At 42.0% G+C, this 14,225-nt stretch overlaps 1 long non-coding RNA gene across 1 annotated transcript; it reads right to left on the reverse strand.

Annotated features, from left to right (window-relative positions):
* Positions 1 to 2,131: 2,131 nt before the first annotated feature.
* LOC117509096 lies at positions 2,132 to 12,876 on the reverse strand. Its single transcript, XR_004560242.1, has 3 exons — positions 12,866 to 12,876; positions 9,748 to 9,752; positions 2,132 to 2,241 (listed from the first exon to the last, which is right to left on the reverse strand). It is a non-coding gene; the product is annotated as an uncharacterized LOC117509096 (long non-coding RNA).
* Between the last annotated feature and the right edge of the window lie 1,349 nt (positions 12,877 to 14,225).

The raw sequence follows: 14,225 nt of genomic DNA on the forward strand, positions 1-14,225 counted from the left end.
CCTACCTAGCTGACCTAATTAAACCTTACGTACCGGCCCGGGCTTTACGTTCTCAGGGTGCAGGACTACTTTGTGTCCCTAAGGTGAATAAGAAGTCTGCGGGTCACAGAGCTTTCTCTTATCGTGCGCCTGTTCTGTGGAATGATGTTCCTGTGTCAATAAAACAATCAGATTCTGTGGAGATTTTCAAGTCCAGACTTAACACGCACTTATTTTCCCTTTCATATGGCTAGCATACTGGTACAGTTTTGTTTTACGCTTTTTACTCTTTTAATTCATGTTATTAGTAATTGGAGCGTGCCACGGCCTCAACTTTACATAAATTCTGGGTCTTTTAGTGAAGTAGTTTAGGGCTAGCAGCCAGTGATCACCTTAGTATTTCTTCTGTTTTATGTGTGTATATCTTTTTTTGTATGTCTTTCTGTTTTTCAAATTATACAGTATTTTTTTTTTGTCTTTCTGATGCCTAATTCTGTTTTTTCTCTGTTTAATGTGCAGCTCCCTCCAGAGATGGGAGTTGTATTTGTGTTGGCGACCCTCCTGTCCTGTGCACCAACAGCAATTCTTGTATATTCGTCCGTGAATTGTTTCTGTAATTTATGTTTGTAGCATGGCCCAAGCAGAGGGTCACCCCTTTGAGTCTGGTCTGCTTGAGGTTTCTTCCTCAGAGGGAGTTTTTCCTTGCCACTGTTGCTCTGGGGGTTGGTAAGGTTAGACCTTACCTGTGTGAAGCACCTTGAGGCAACTCTGTTGTGATTTGGCGCTATATAAAAGAATTAAATTGGAATTGAATTGAAATTGAGGACGACTCCCCATGTTGGTGCAGTTGGGAAACTACTTTATATGTGTGTGTGTGTGTGTGTGTGTGTGTGTGTGTGTGTGTGTGTGTGTGTGTGTGTGTGTGTGTGTGTGTGTGTGTGTGTGTGTGTGTGTGTGTGTGTGTGTGTGTGTGTGTGTGTGTGTGTGTGTGTGGAGGGGGTGCTTAATACACAAGCCGCTGTAGCTCCATTTCTGGACTTACTCTATGTTTTTTCTCATGTCCTTCTCACATTCAATTTATTTATACATCACCAAATCACAGCATAAATCAGCCTAAGGGGCTCCACAAAGGTAAGCTCTAACCCTAACTACCCCTTGAGCAAGAATATTGACAACAGTGCTCAGGGGAAAAACTCCCACAAGTGCTCTTTGGTTATAGCAAGAAACCTCAAGCAGACCAGACTCATGGGGGTGACTATATGCTGTGGCCATATTCCCAAAAAATAAATAAATAAATAAATGAAACACAGCACAACAATGAAGAGTCAAAGACGGAGAAAGTGCAGCTCAGTATCCACTTATTTATAAAATCCAGTGTTCTTATGAATTAATTGTCCAAACAATCAAGCAGTGAAAATCATGGACCTGTAAAATGAAACACAGTTAGGCTCATCTGTCAATCAATGGTTCTGTTCCTTTGTTCAGACTGCAAGTTCAAATCATATTGAAAGCATTTTTGATTAAAATCTGACCTCTTTGATTGACTATCCACATCATATATACAGTGAGAAAAATAAGTATTGAACACATCACCATTTTTTCTCAGTAAATATATTTCTAAAGGTGCTAGTGACATGTCATTTTCACCAGATCACAGTAACAACCCAAGGAATCAACACATATAAGAAACCAAAACAAATAAATACAGAAATTAAGTTATGTGTAATAATGTGAAAGGACACAGGAAAAAGTATTGAACACGTGAAGAAAGGGATGTGCAAAAAGGATGCATGGAGGGCCAAGACACCAGTGGAAATCTATCAGAAATTAGAGCCTAATCCTGCCCCTTATCTGTGCAAATTAATATCAGCTGGTTCAATCCCAACTGATGGCCTTTAAAAAGGTGTATCTTTACCAAGGTTTTACACAAACATCTCATGATGGGTAAAAGCAAAGAGCTCTCTGAAGACCTTCACAACTTTATTGTTGCAAAACATGCTGATGGCATTGGTTGCAGAAAGATTTCTAAACTTCTGAATGTTCCAGTGAGCACTGTTGGAGCCATAATCTGAAAATAGAAAGAATATGATTTCACCATAAACAGGCCATGACCAGATGCTCCTCACAAGGTTTTTGATAGGGGTCTGAAAACAATTATCAGAAGAGCTGTCAAAGAGCTAAGGACCACTTCAGAAAGACCTGGAATTAGCAGGTACAGCTGTTGCAAACAAAACAGTAAGTAATGCGCTCAACCACCATGGCCTGAACGCTCACCACACAGGACTTCATTGCTGAAAACAAAGCATGTTGAAGCTCATTTAAAATTTGCTGCACAACATTTAGACAATCCTGCGAAAAACTGGAAGAATATAGTCAGGTCAGATGATGCCAAAAGTGAATTATTTGGGTGCCATAATACCCACCATAAACGGCGTTGCACATCAGCCCAAAACCAGCACACCAACAGTGAAGTTTGGAGGTGGAACATCTTGTTGTGGGGCTGTTTGTCAGCATACAACACTGACAAACATCATAAAATTGAAGGAAGGATGAATGGAAATATGTACTAAGACATTCTTGATAAAAAAAATCTAACAAGATGATTAAGATAAAATGAGAGTGGAAATTTCAGCAAGGCAATGATCCCAAACACACAGCCAAGGAAACTCTCAGCTGGTTTCAAAGAATGAAAATAAAGCTGCTAGAATGGTCCAGCCAATCACCTGACTAGAATCCAACAGAAAATCTATGGAAAGACCTAAAGATCAGAGTTCAGAGAAGAGGTCCACAGAGCCTATAAGATTTGAAGAGTGTTTGTGTCTTTAGGAGTCTTTAGGTGTTGCACGTCACAGCAGTGTGACTGAAGTGGTCTCACATATAAAAGCAAAAGGAGACTTGAAAAATTTATATCTCTTTCTTGTCCAATTGCCAAACTCACTGCAATACTTCTGTTTGTCATTGTAGAGAAATATTGTCAAAAGAAGAGTTCCTCATCATCTCATCCGTTGTCATGCAGTGGTTTTTTTGTTTTTCCATGCTTTCTTATATTCAGTAAGTAAGGAGTCATGGGATCATCTCCCATGATTTCCAGTCACGCACCCAAGACACAAGACACTTCATCTGCATCGTCCTAGTCCATCCAAATTTAAATGGGTCCGTCTCTGGCTGGGGAAATAACCCGAGTCAGACTGGTGTCCCATTCATTAGGAATCATACATTTTCATCTGCTTCATGCTATAGAATCTGGGAGTAAGTGCCAGGCCCTATTTTCTTTTTTCTTCTACTTCTTCTTCCTTCTTCACACTGCTTTCCTAGTTATAGTGCTTCATGCCCCTGTGGATGGAGAAGGTATTGCAACTCAGGAATGTGTCATGAAAGAACACAATATGATAGACTATGCAGGATCCTGAATATTTCTGTATTGATTTAAATGAAAATCCTTCACATTTTGAAAACATAAACACGCTGGAATCTTCAGAGACAGAATTAATTTATGTTCTTTCACACATCCTGAATATGATCTTCATCTTCAACGCCACAGTGTCTGATGCAAGTCCTGGCTCATAACTTCAAAGCTGGATTGATCTCATCGTCTTCTGATCTTTCAGAAACGTTTTGTACCCACGTTTGCTGACATGTCATCATACAAGTCTTTGAGATTCCAACAGGTAACGACTTTTTTTGTCAAAACCTCAACCAGAACACAAAGCTTCACAAAGAACTGTATGTGGCATTTAACAGACAGTAGACAGGTTACAGTCACTCATGACTACCCTGTTAAAATTATCAGTTCTAGGGGAGGAGGCGATACGCCCTCTCATATTATCAAACAACATTCACTGAAATGAAAGGACTGTTTGTGCAGAATATGAATTATTACATAAATGAGATGACTAAGAAAATGAACAGAAGAATAAGTCAAAAAAATTCTGAATGTAAAACTACAGAAGAGGTAATTTTCAGGGTAACCCTAACAGCCCCAAAATGTAAAACTGCCAGACAATTTACAATTGGCTCTAGGTTTTCATTTTGCATTACATCATGTAACGCAAAATGTAAAATCATAAAACTTAAAGAGCTTAATGAGGCATCTGCCTAAAGTGTGCAATCTGTCTTTTTATTTTATTGCCTTTCATAATGTGCATGTAAAGATTATGAAACCCTATGTGCCTTCATCTGTGTAACAGTTGAGGGTCCCTAAGGGCCTACTCTGGGTCCTACTGTACTGTAAGGTGTATTTTTAAAATGCATTTATATATAAATGCATTCCATTTAAAGATTAATATTACTTAACATTTTGCTTTGGGTAATGGGATACACACCTCAGTATCTGTGCCACTATACACATTTCTGTTATGTGTACGAGTATTTTCAGTTCACTACTTCAAATTGCACTGCTTCATTTGGCAAGCTATGTAAGTGTGTCTTTGATAACCATGAACTTGAGCTCAAGACCAAGAAACAAGTCTATCAAGCTGTTATCATACCGACACTTCTGTGTGGTTCTGACACTTGGACGACGTACTGATATCAAGTAACACAGCTGGAGAAATTTCACCAAAAATATTTACGGACAATCCTGAACACCATGTTGTATGATCGTACAGTGTCGAGGTTCTTGACTGGTGTTCTATGACAAGCACTGAGGCTATGCTGCAACAGAATATATATTACAATTGTCTGGACATACGGCCTGAATGGATACACATCATCTCCCTAAGAACCTTCTCTTTGATCAGCTAGATATAGCAACCAGAAGCATCGGCGCTCCAAAGAAGAGATTTAAGGATGTCCTGAAAAGCACCTTCAAAGACTGTGAGATGGATAACTAGGGCTACTAGTTCTTTTTTTGTTTTTGTTTTTTTCCGGCACTGTTATGGACAGCTACCTGCCAGAGTTGCTCCTTGTTGTTGTGTCTTTTTACTCTAATAGATAATAATTACTGGCCAGTGAATATGTGCTGCTTATTTATTGTTTTCCTGGTGTTTGGAGTACTTTTCTGAAGCTGGGTCCTGGCCATGGTGGAGCAGCACCAGGTCTCCGTTGTTAACACCAGGGACCAGCTGATGGAGCTCTGACAGAGTTGTCCAAATGGGGAAAGACATGATATCCCTAAAGAACTGCAGAGGAAATGTCGGGGCTGTAGAGCCAGGTGGAGATGGTGGCAAAGGAAGAGGAGACATCAGCTGTATGTTCCTTCCATTGTGATGGGGAACATAAGATGCGTCAGCAGATGCGTCGTGGGCCAGTGATGTCATCTTCTCCTCGACAGCGAGGCTGCAGACGTTACACCCCAGTGCTTTCGTTGCCATCTCTGGGGATTTTAATCATGTTACCATTTCATCATCCCTTCCCAATTTCAAGCAGTGCGTGGACTAGAAAACAGGAGACAATAAGACTATAGACCTACTGCATGCTAATGTCAAGGAAGCATAGAGTGTCACAGCCGACTGAGGTGACCGACTGGGCTGTGCTGTGTGATGTGCAGGGGGAGGACATCGAAAGCATTACGGACTGCATAACGAATTATATCAACTTCTGTACAGACAATATCACCCCAACCAAGACTGTGCACCATTACCCCAACAACAAACCAAGAATAGGATATCAAGGTGACACTGAGCAGGAAGAAGGCTGCTTTCAGGAGTGGAGACAGAAAAGAGCTGAAGAGGGTGCAGCTTGAACTTCATTTCATTTCATTTCATTTATTATACAGGAAAAAGGTTAAAAGCACAATTGCACATTACCCCAGGCCTGACTCAGTTAAAACTGTTTTACAGCAGGTTCCTGTTTTACACATAAACCTACACACAAACAATCATTTCATTCAATCATGTGGACAATAAACCTAACATACAGCACACATTCATAAAATCATAAATACATAAATAAAAAGATAAAAAGGTCAGACAAGTGAGAAAGGTAGATCAGTGCATTTGTGAAATTTCATACTGTCTTCTTAAGTTAACTATTTCAATTTCAAATGCAATTTCAAATCAGCCATATCCGACCATTGCAAGAGAAAAAATCACATCATGGACTGGACCAATGCCAGGGTCATACGTGCTGAAAGCAACAAATACCACCGCTGGATCAGAGAGGCCATCGAGATCCGCAAGCGAGGTCCAAGAAGCATGAATCGAGATGAGGGGACCTACACCCTATCACATACATGGGATGCCGTCCTGGAGAAGACGTCAGACAGTAGGGGGCATAAGTTCCCCCTGCTGTCTGGCCAAATCAAGAAGTAGCAGCCTATAAGACACATCACTTCCCCATCTTGTGACGCTTCTGAGTAAGGCTACAGGAAGTAGCCGAAACATGTAAAGCAGGTAAAACAATCTTTCCTGTCTGACTAAAAGAACTGTTGAAATATACTCAACAAAAATATAAACGCAACACTTTTGGTTTTGCTCCCATTTTGTATGAGATTAACTCAACGATCTAAAACTTTTTCCACATACACAATATTACCATTTCCCTCAAATACTGTTCACAAACCAGTCTAAATCTGTGATAGTGAGGACTTCTCCTTTGCTGAGATAATCCATCCCACCTCACAGGTGTGCCATACCAAGATGCTGATTAGACACCATGATTAGTGCACAGGTGTGCCTTAGACTGTCCACAATAAAAGGCCACTCTGAAAGGTGCAGTTTTGTTTTATTGGGGGGGATACCAGTCAGTATCTGGTGTGACCACCATTTGCCTCATGCAGTGCAACACATCTCCTTCGCATCATCCGTGAAGAGAACACCTCTCCAATGTGCCAAACGGCAGCGAATGTGAGCATTTGCCCACTCAAATTGGTTACAACGACGAACTGGACTCAGGTGGAGACCCCGATGAGGAAGACGAGCATGCAGATGAGCTTCCCTGAGACAGTTTCTGACAGTTTGTGCAGAAGTTCTTTGGTTATGCAAACCGATTGTTCCAGCAGCTGTCCGAGTGGCTGGTCTCAGATGATCTTGGAGGTGAACATGCTGGATGTGGAGGTCCTGGGCTGGTGTGGTTACACGTGGTCTGCGGTTGTGAGGCTGGTTGGATGTACTGCCAAATTCTCTGAAACGCCTTTGGAGACGGCTTATGGTAGAGAAATGAACATTCAATACACGAGCAACAGTTCTGGTTGACATTCCTGCTGTCAGCATTCCAATTGCACGCTCCTTCAAATCTTGCGATATCTGTGGCATTGTGCTGTGTGATAAAACTGCACCTTTCAGAGTGGCCTTTTATTGTGGGCAGTCTAAGGCACACCTGTGCACTAATCATGGTGTCTAATCAGCATCTTGATATGGCACACCTGTGAGGTGGGATGGATTATCTCAACAAAGGAGAAGTGCTCACTATCACAGATTTAGACTGGTTTGTGAACAATATTTGAGAGAAATGGTAATATTTTATATGTGGAAAAAGTTTTAGATCTTTGAGTTCATCTCATACAAAATGGGAGCAAAACCAAAAGTGTTGCGTTTATATTTTTGTTGAGTATAGGTAGATCAGTGGTTATTGACTATTCAATAAATCGTCTCTGTAAGTTTTTTTAAATAGTATCTCTGAGCTGATAGTTCTAATGCCCAGAGGGATATCATTCCACACCTTAGTATAGATGTAGAAGAATGATCTTTGTCCATAAGTGTTTTTATAAGAAGGGACTTGGAGCTGTTCCGCCGATGTTGATCTGGTTCTCCTTTGAGAGTTTGTAGTTGGTACTAGAGCCAACAGAGCTGACTGACAGAACTGAGGGAGAAGATCACAGGGGGAAGGACAGTTACAGGAGGGAGCTGGAGCACAAGCTCCATCAGACTACCATGAGGGAGTTCTGGAAGGGGATGAGAACCATCACTGGTCCTGGTAAGAAGATGGACCAGGGATGGAAGGAGACCATGAGGCCAATGACCTAATCCTGTTCTTCAACATATTTGACAAGGATTCTGCCCACACTTTCTCCAGCTCCTCTCATTGCTCCCCTTCCCCTGTGCACTCACATCACACCCCTATTATTGCCACCCCCCTTCTCCCACCAACCTGCCCATACTCCCCTCCCTCCCACACACCTTCATTCTCCTCAACGCCTCCGCTTGCTCCTGCCCCCTTCTCAATTGGGGCTCTCTCCATCCTCTCCCATCACCATCACTGCTGAGGATGTGAGAATTTAGTCACCTGTCTCCCGGAAAGGCTGCAGGTCCTGACAGCCTCAGCCCCAGAGAGCTGAAGGGATGTGCTATCCAGCTGTGAGGAATTTTCCAGCATATCTTCAACTTGAGCCTGAGCCAGATGGTTGTTCCTGAGTGGTGGAAAACCTCATGTGTGGTTCCTGTGCCCAAGAAAAAGAACCCAAACACACTTAGTTGTCAGGGCTTGTGGTGGCTTGACACAGGAAGCAGTAGGAGACACATGCAGACTCACAGGCATGGTTGGTTGTGATGAATAAAAGGCTTTATCTTGTAACCAGGCAGTAGATTCATTACACACGTATTCAGATAATGAGGCAGAGGTATCAGGCAGCGTACAGGCTGGGACGTGGTCCAAAAAACCAAGTTGATGTCATACACATGGCGTCGAGGAGTATCACAAGCAAAAACAGAGGCAGAGTCAAAAAACAAGCTGAGTTCAGGATTACAGCAAGGCCGAGGTTGGAACAAACAAGCAAGGTCAGAACACTATGGAGCAAACAGGACACGAACGAAAGGCGAGAGAGTGAACAAAGTCAACAATAGGGCGAGGGACTGTGAGACTGTGAGGGCTTAAATACTGGTGGATTAATGGGGGCGTGAAATAAGGAACAGGTGTGCAGAAGGTTCTGGAAGGGGCGTGGATGACAAACACGAAAGCAGGTGTAAGATTGTCAAAGAAAATGAAAGCAAAGCAGACAGGACCAAGAGAACTAACTTAAGTGACAGGAAAAACTAACGGTGAAAAATGGGACGTGTACAAGACAAAACAATAATTAACATGAGCAAAACAAAGGGGGCAAATTAAGAAATAATGTGACGAGTCAAAAAGTACAAAACAGAAAACTAATGATTAGAACCAAAACTAGAACAGAACTGATACTGGCTGATACATAAAAGTGAATACAATAAAAATGGCAAAACAAACTACTGGTTAAACAGAGAATAAATAATGAACAGAAAACAACACCGGTGACTACAGAATTATGCAATGAATAACTGAATTCACAGTAAACAATAACAGAAAATAAAACCCATGACTAACAGAATACAACCTGACAATAAGACACTGAAGATACAACCCCAAATTCCAATGAAGTTGAGATGTTGTACAAATGTAAATAAAAACAGAATACAATGATTTGCAAATCCTCTTCAACCTATATTCAATTGAAAACACTACAAAGACAAGATATTTAATATTCAAACTGATAGACTTTGTGGTTTTTGTGCAAATATTTGCTCATTTTGAAATGGATGCCTGCAACACGTTTCAAAAAAGTTGGGATGCAGCAACAAAAGACGGGAAAGTTGATGAATGTTCAAAGAAAACCTAATTGGAAACACATGAGTGTCATGATTGGGTATAAAAGGAGCATCCCCAAAAGGCTCAGCCGTTCACAATCAAAGATGGGGCGAGGATCACCACTTTGTGAACAACTGTGTGAAAAAATAGTCCAACAGTTTAAGAACAATGTTTCTCAACATTCAATTGCAAGGAATTTAGGAATTCCATCATCTACAGTCCATAATATAATCAAAAGATTCAGAGAATCTGGAGAACTTTCTACACATAAGCGGCAAGGCTAAAAACCAGTACTGAATGCCCGTGACCTTCGATCCCTCAGGCGGCACTGCATTAAAAACCAACATCATTGTGTAAAGGATCTTACTCAGGAACAATTCAGAAAACCATTGTCAGTTAACAAAGTTCGTCACTACATCTACAAGTGCAAGTTAAAACTCTACCATGCAAAGTGAAAGACATACATCAACAACATCCAGAAATGCCGCCGCCTTCTCTGGGCCTGAGCTCATTTGAAATGGACAGACGCAAAGTGGAAAAGTGGTCTGTGGTCTGATGAGTCCACATTTCAAATTGTTTTTGGAAATCATGGATGTCGCGTCCTCCGGACAAAAGAGGAAAAAGACCATCCAGATTGTTACCAGCACAAAGTTCAAAAGCCAGCATCCGTGATGGCACCATCAATGCTGAAAGGTACATCCAGGTTTTGGAGCAACACATGCTGCCATCCAAGCAACGTCTTTTTCAGGGACGTCCCTGCTTATTTCAGCAAGACAATGCCAAGCCACATTCTACACGTGTTACAACAGTGTGGCTTCTTAGTAAAAGCATGCAGGTACTAGACTGGCCTGCCTGCAGTCCAGACCTGTCGCCCATTGAAAATGTGTGGCGCATTATGAAGCACAAAATACAACAACAGAGACCCCGGACTGTTGAACAAGTGAAGTCGCACATCAAGCAAGAATGGGAAAGAATTCCACCTACAAAGCTTCAACAATTATTGTCCTCAGTTCCCAAACGCTTATTGAGTGTTGTTAGAAGGACAGGTGATGTAACACAGTGGTAAACATACCACTGTCCCAGCTTTTTTGAAATGTATTGCAGGTATCCATTTCAAAATGAGCAAATATTTGCACAAAAACAAAAAAGTTTATCAGTTTGAACATTAAATATCTTGTCTTTGTGGTGTATTCAATTGAATATAGGTTGAAGAGGATTGTAAATCATTGTATTCTGTTTTATTTACATTTTACACAACGTCTCAACTTCAGTGGAATTGGGGTTGTAAATAAAACAAAACTGGAGACTACATAACTACTACAGAAGACCATGAATAAATAAATGACTGCAAAACTAAATGATAACCAAAGAATGAAAACCTGTGACTAAAGCATACACAAAGAAAAGCAATGAACAGAACCCAACTAAACTGCATTTAGATGACAAAGTATAAACATAAGAAAAGTAAAATTACACAGAGAATTCAGACATAAACCCCGAGCCGGGGCAGAACCTGACATTAGTGACTACAGACGTGTGGCCCTAACATCACATGTTATGAAGTCACTGGAGAGGCTCCTCCTGAGGCACCTCCACACAGTCATCGAATCATCACTGGACCTCCTGCAACCCAACAGGGGAATGGAGGATGCCATCATCATCATGCTGCACAGAGCTTATTCTCAGCTGGAGGAAGCAGGCAGCACTGTGAGGGTCACGTTCTTTACTTCTCCAGTGCATTCCACACCATCCGACCTGACCTGTTCAGCAATAAGCTACTTGACATGAAGGTGGAGTCTGCACTGGTTGCCTGGATTACGACTACCTCACAGGCCGCCCACAGTATGTGAGGTTTCGTGACATTACATCCGACATCATCAGAAGCAGCACTGGTGCACCACAGGGGACGGTCCTGTCTCCCTTCCTGTTCACACTCTACACCTCAGACTAGAGAGACCAGATGTCCCACTTTATGCGAGACAGTTTCACACTTCCATTAACGTTCAGAAATTGCGATGGGGTCCAGCATTGTTATTGACAGTCAGGCCTCAGGTTTGACATACGTGTTTTATGATCTGCCAAATGGCCCGTTTGTCAGCATGTCAAACTGGGGCATCTGGTCACCCTACCTCAGACTTCAGGTTCTGGTCACAGTCCTGCCACCTGCAGACATTTTCAGACAATTCTGCCATTGTGGGCTGCATCAGCAGGGCCGGGAGGCTGAGTACAGAAGTGTGATGGGCAGGTTTGTAGAGTGGTGCGGACTCATCCACCTGCAGCTCAACATATCTAAGAGAAAGGAGCTGGTGGTGGACTTCAGAAGATGGAAGACCCGTCCAAACCAAGTTACCATCAATAGAACAGAGGTGGACATTGTGGACAACTACAAGTACCTGGGTGTCCACGTAGACAACAAACTGGACTGGACTGGACTGTGTTTAAGAAAGGTCCAAGCTGACTGTACTTCCTCGGGAGGCTCAGATCTTTCAATGTCTGCAGAAATATGTTGCAGATGTTTTATCACTCGGTGGTCTCCAGCGTCATCTTCTGCGCTGTAGTGTGCTGGACAGCAGACTGAAGGCAGTTGACACGGACAAACTCAACACGCTCATCAGGAGAGCTGGGTCTGTCCTGGGGGTGGAGCTGGAGTCAGTGGTGGAGGTGTCAGAGAGGAGGATACTGAGGAAGCTGCTCAGCATTCTGGACAACACCTCCCACCCCCTGCATGCCACACTGACGTCCTGTCAGTCTGAGACCACCAAGGTGCACCACAGAACACCACAGGAGGTCTTTCCTACCTGTGAGTTCTAAGAAATAAAACATTGAATTTAATTGAGAGGGTTAAGGTAACTTTTTCCACATAACACTGTCAATTAAGTGCAAAAACAGTATTGTAGTTGAAATGAATTAAATCAAATGAAATATTATTACTTAAATGCCTAAAATTAAGAATTGCATGTTGAAAATAATAGTATTAAAACCCCTGTGTTTCATTTCTATTGTCAAAGATCTTGTGTAATACATCATTTTGCATAAATTTGTTGTACTTATTGTATAAAAAAACTGATTGTTGATTGATTTCTACTTAACACATTCTGTAATTGTGTATTTAACTAACCTTTGTTTACTGTTTCTCTACTCTGGCAAAATAATTTCCTTTTGGGATAAATAAAGTTGATCTTTATCTTTTTATACACACTTTAAATTGCACAAAGTAATGGAAATCCATCTCGTAATTAATGGAACAAATTGGTAAACAGCTCCATGACCTGATGAAATTCCACAAAAAGAAAGAAAATGACTAAAAGAGTAAACACCGCCATAAATATGTTGACAGTTGGGTATTAAACATCCACTCAAAAATGTTCAGGAGGAAGATCCTGCACACAAACCTAAAGTTTGTCACAAAGTTTGCTGTGAAAAGGTTAATCACAGCCCAACGCAAATTTAACCAGGACAATCAGGAGGCGGTGGGAGGGGCACAAAGAATGACCCCTGTGAGTACCTTGTCACGCACAGAGAGCGGAGCCCATGTACGTCATGCAATCCGGCCAATCAGCCTTTCCTTTCCTGACAGGGATTTGTCCTTTCTTCCAGGCAGTTTGGATATTTATCTCCAAAATGGGAACAAATATTCCTGTTGGAAACGACAACCGTTTCAATGGTTGGAATGGACGGGGAAGTTGGCCGGTGTTGCCCGCAGCGTTCACTCAGTGTGGGGCCAGACCTCATGTGCTAACAGAATGACCACCAAATGTGTCACTACTTCACCAATTTATTTTTCAACATTTCTTATGTTATTAATTAATGCTTTAATAGGAAATAATGATTGTAAAAAGAACAAACAGTCAAGCATGAACGCTGTGCATTTTGCCTTTAATCAGTTCTGATCTGCTCTCATATATTCTGATATTGTTTTAGGTAATGCAATAAGGGGAAAAATTCTTCTTCTTTTTCTTTTTTTTTTTAATTGAGGGTTGGCGCAGCACCGTGAAGTCTGGATGGCAACAAACAGCAGTTGGTGGCGGGTGGCTTTTTCTTTTTAGCAACCTGATCTGAGCAGTGAGAGATAAAAGGAGAAAGGAGCGTTGTCCAAGCCCGGCCACAGGAAAAGGACGATTAGAACACAGCTCAGTATCAGGTATGCAGGGCAGCGGTCCCAGCCAATCACGCTGCTGGTACATTAGGCCAGACGGCAGCTTGACTCCACGGCAGTAACCCCGCCCCTCTGACCACATCACCCCCTCAAAGCGACTACCTCCATCACCTCTCTGATGTCACTCTGTCCGTCCCCTCGCTCCCATCCACACCACTTCTTTTTATCCCGCTGCTGTTTGTTGTTAGTCCTGATTTCCGCTTTATTCTGTTTTTGCCGTTTTTCTCTGTGTATCATTGTTATTCTCCATGTTCTCTAGTTTATTCTGTCCCGCGTTAAATCATCTCCGGTGCTTTGATGTATCTGCCGTGTTAATTCCATTTCTGTTTCTGGTATTCCAGGTCCACTTGTCCCCACACTTTGGCGTTTGATTGTTTGGTTGATTTTATGACTACAGTTAGAACCAGACTGCTGAGGTTTGTCCAGTTTATTTCCGTTAATATTCCCAGTCGTATTCCCATGTTTTGCCTCTTTGTTACAGACATTTGCTGCCGTCTTTGGATTTGTTTTCCTGGTATGACAACACTCTGTGTACTGACCTGTCAGTTGTCTTTTGGGTAACTCGTGTGCTGCTCACTCAGACCCTGCTGCCTGTTGGACTGATCACCTG

Source organism: Thalassophryne amazonica, chromosome 4, assembly GCF_902500255.1.
Source record: "Thalassophryne amazonica chromosome 4, fThaAma1.1, whole genome shotgun sequence".
Taxonomy (NCBI): Eukaryota; Metazoa; Chordata; class Actinopteri; order Batrachoidiformes; family Batrachoididae; genus Thalassophryne; species Thalassophryne amazonica.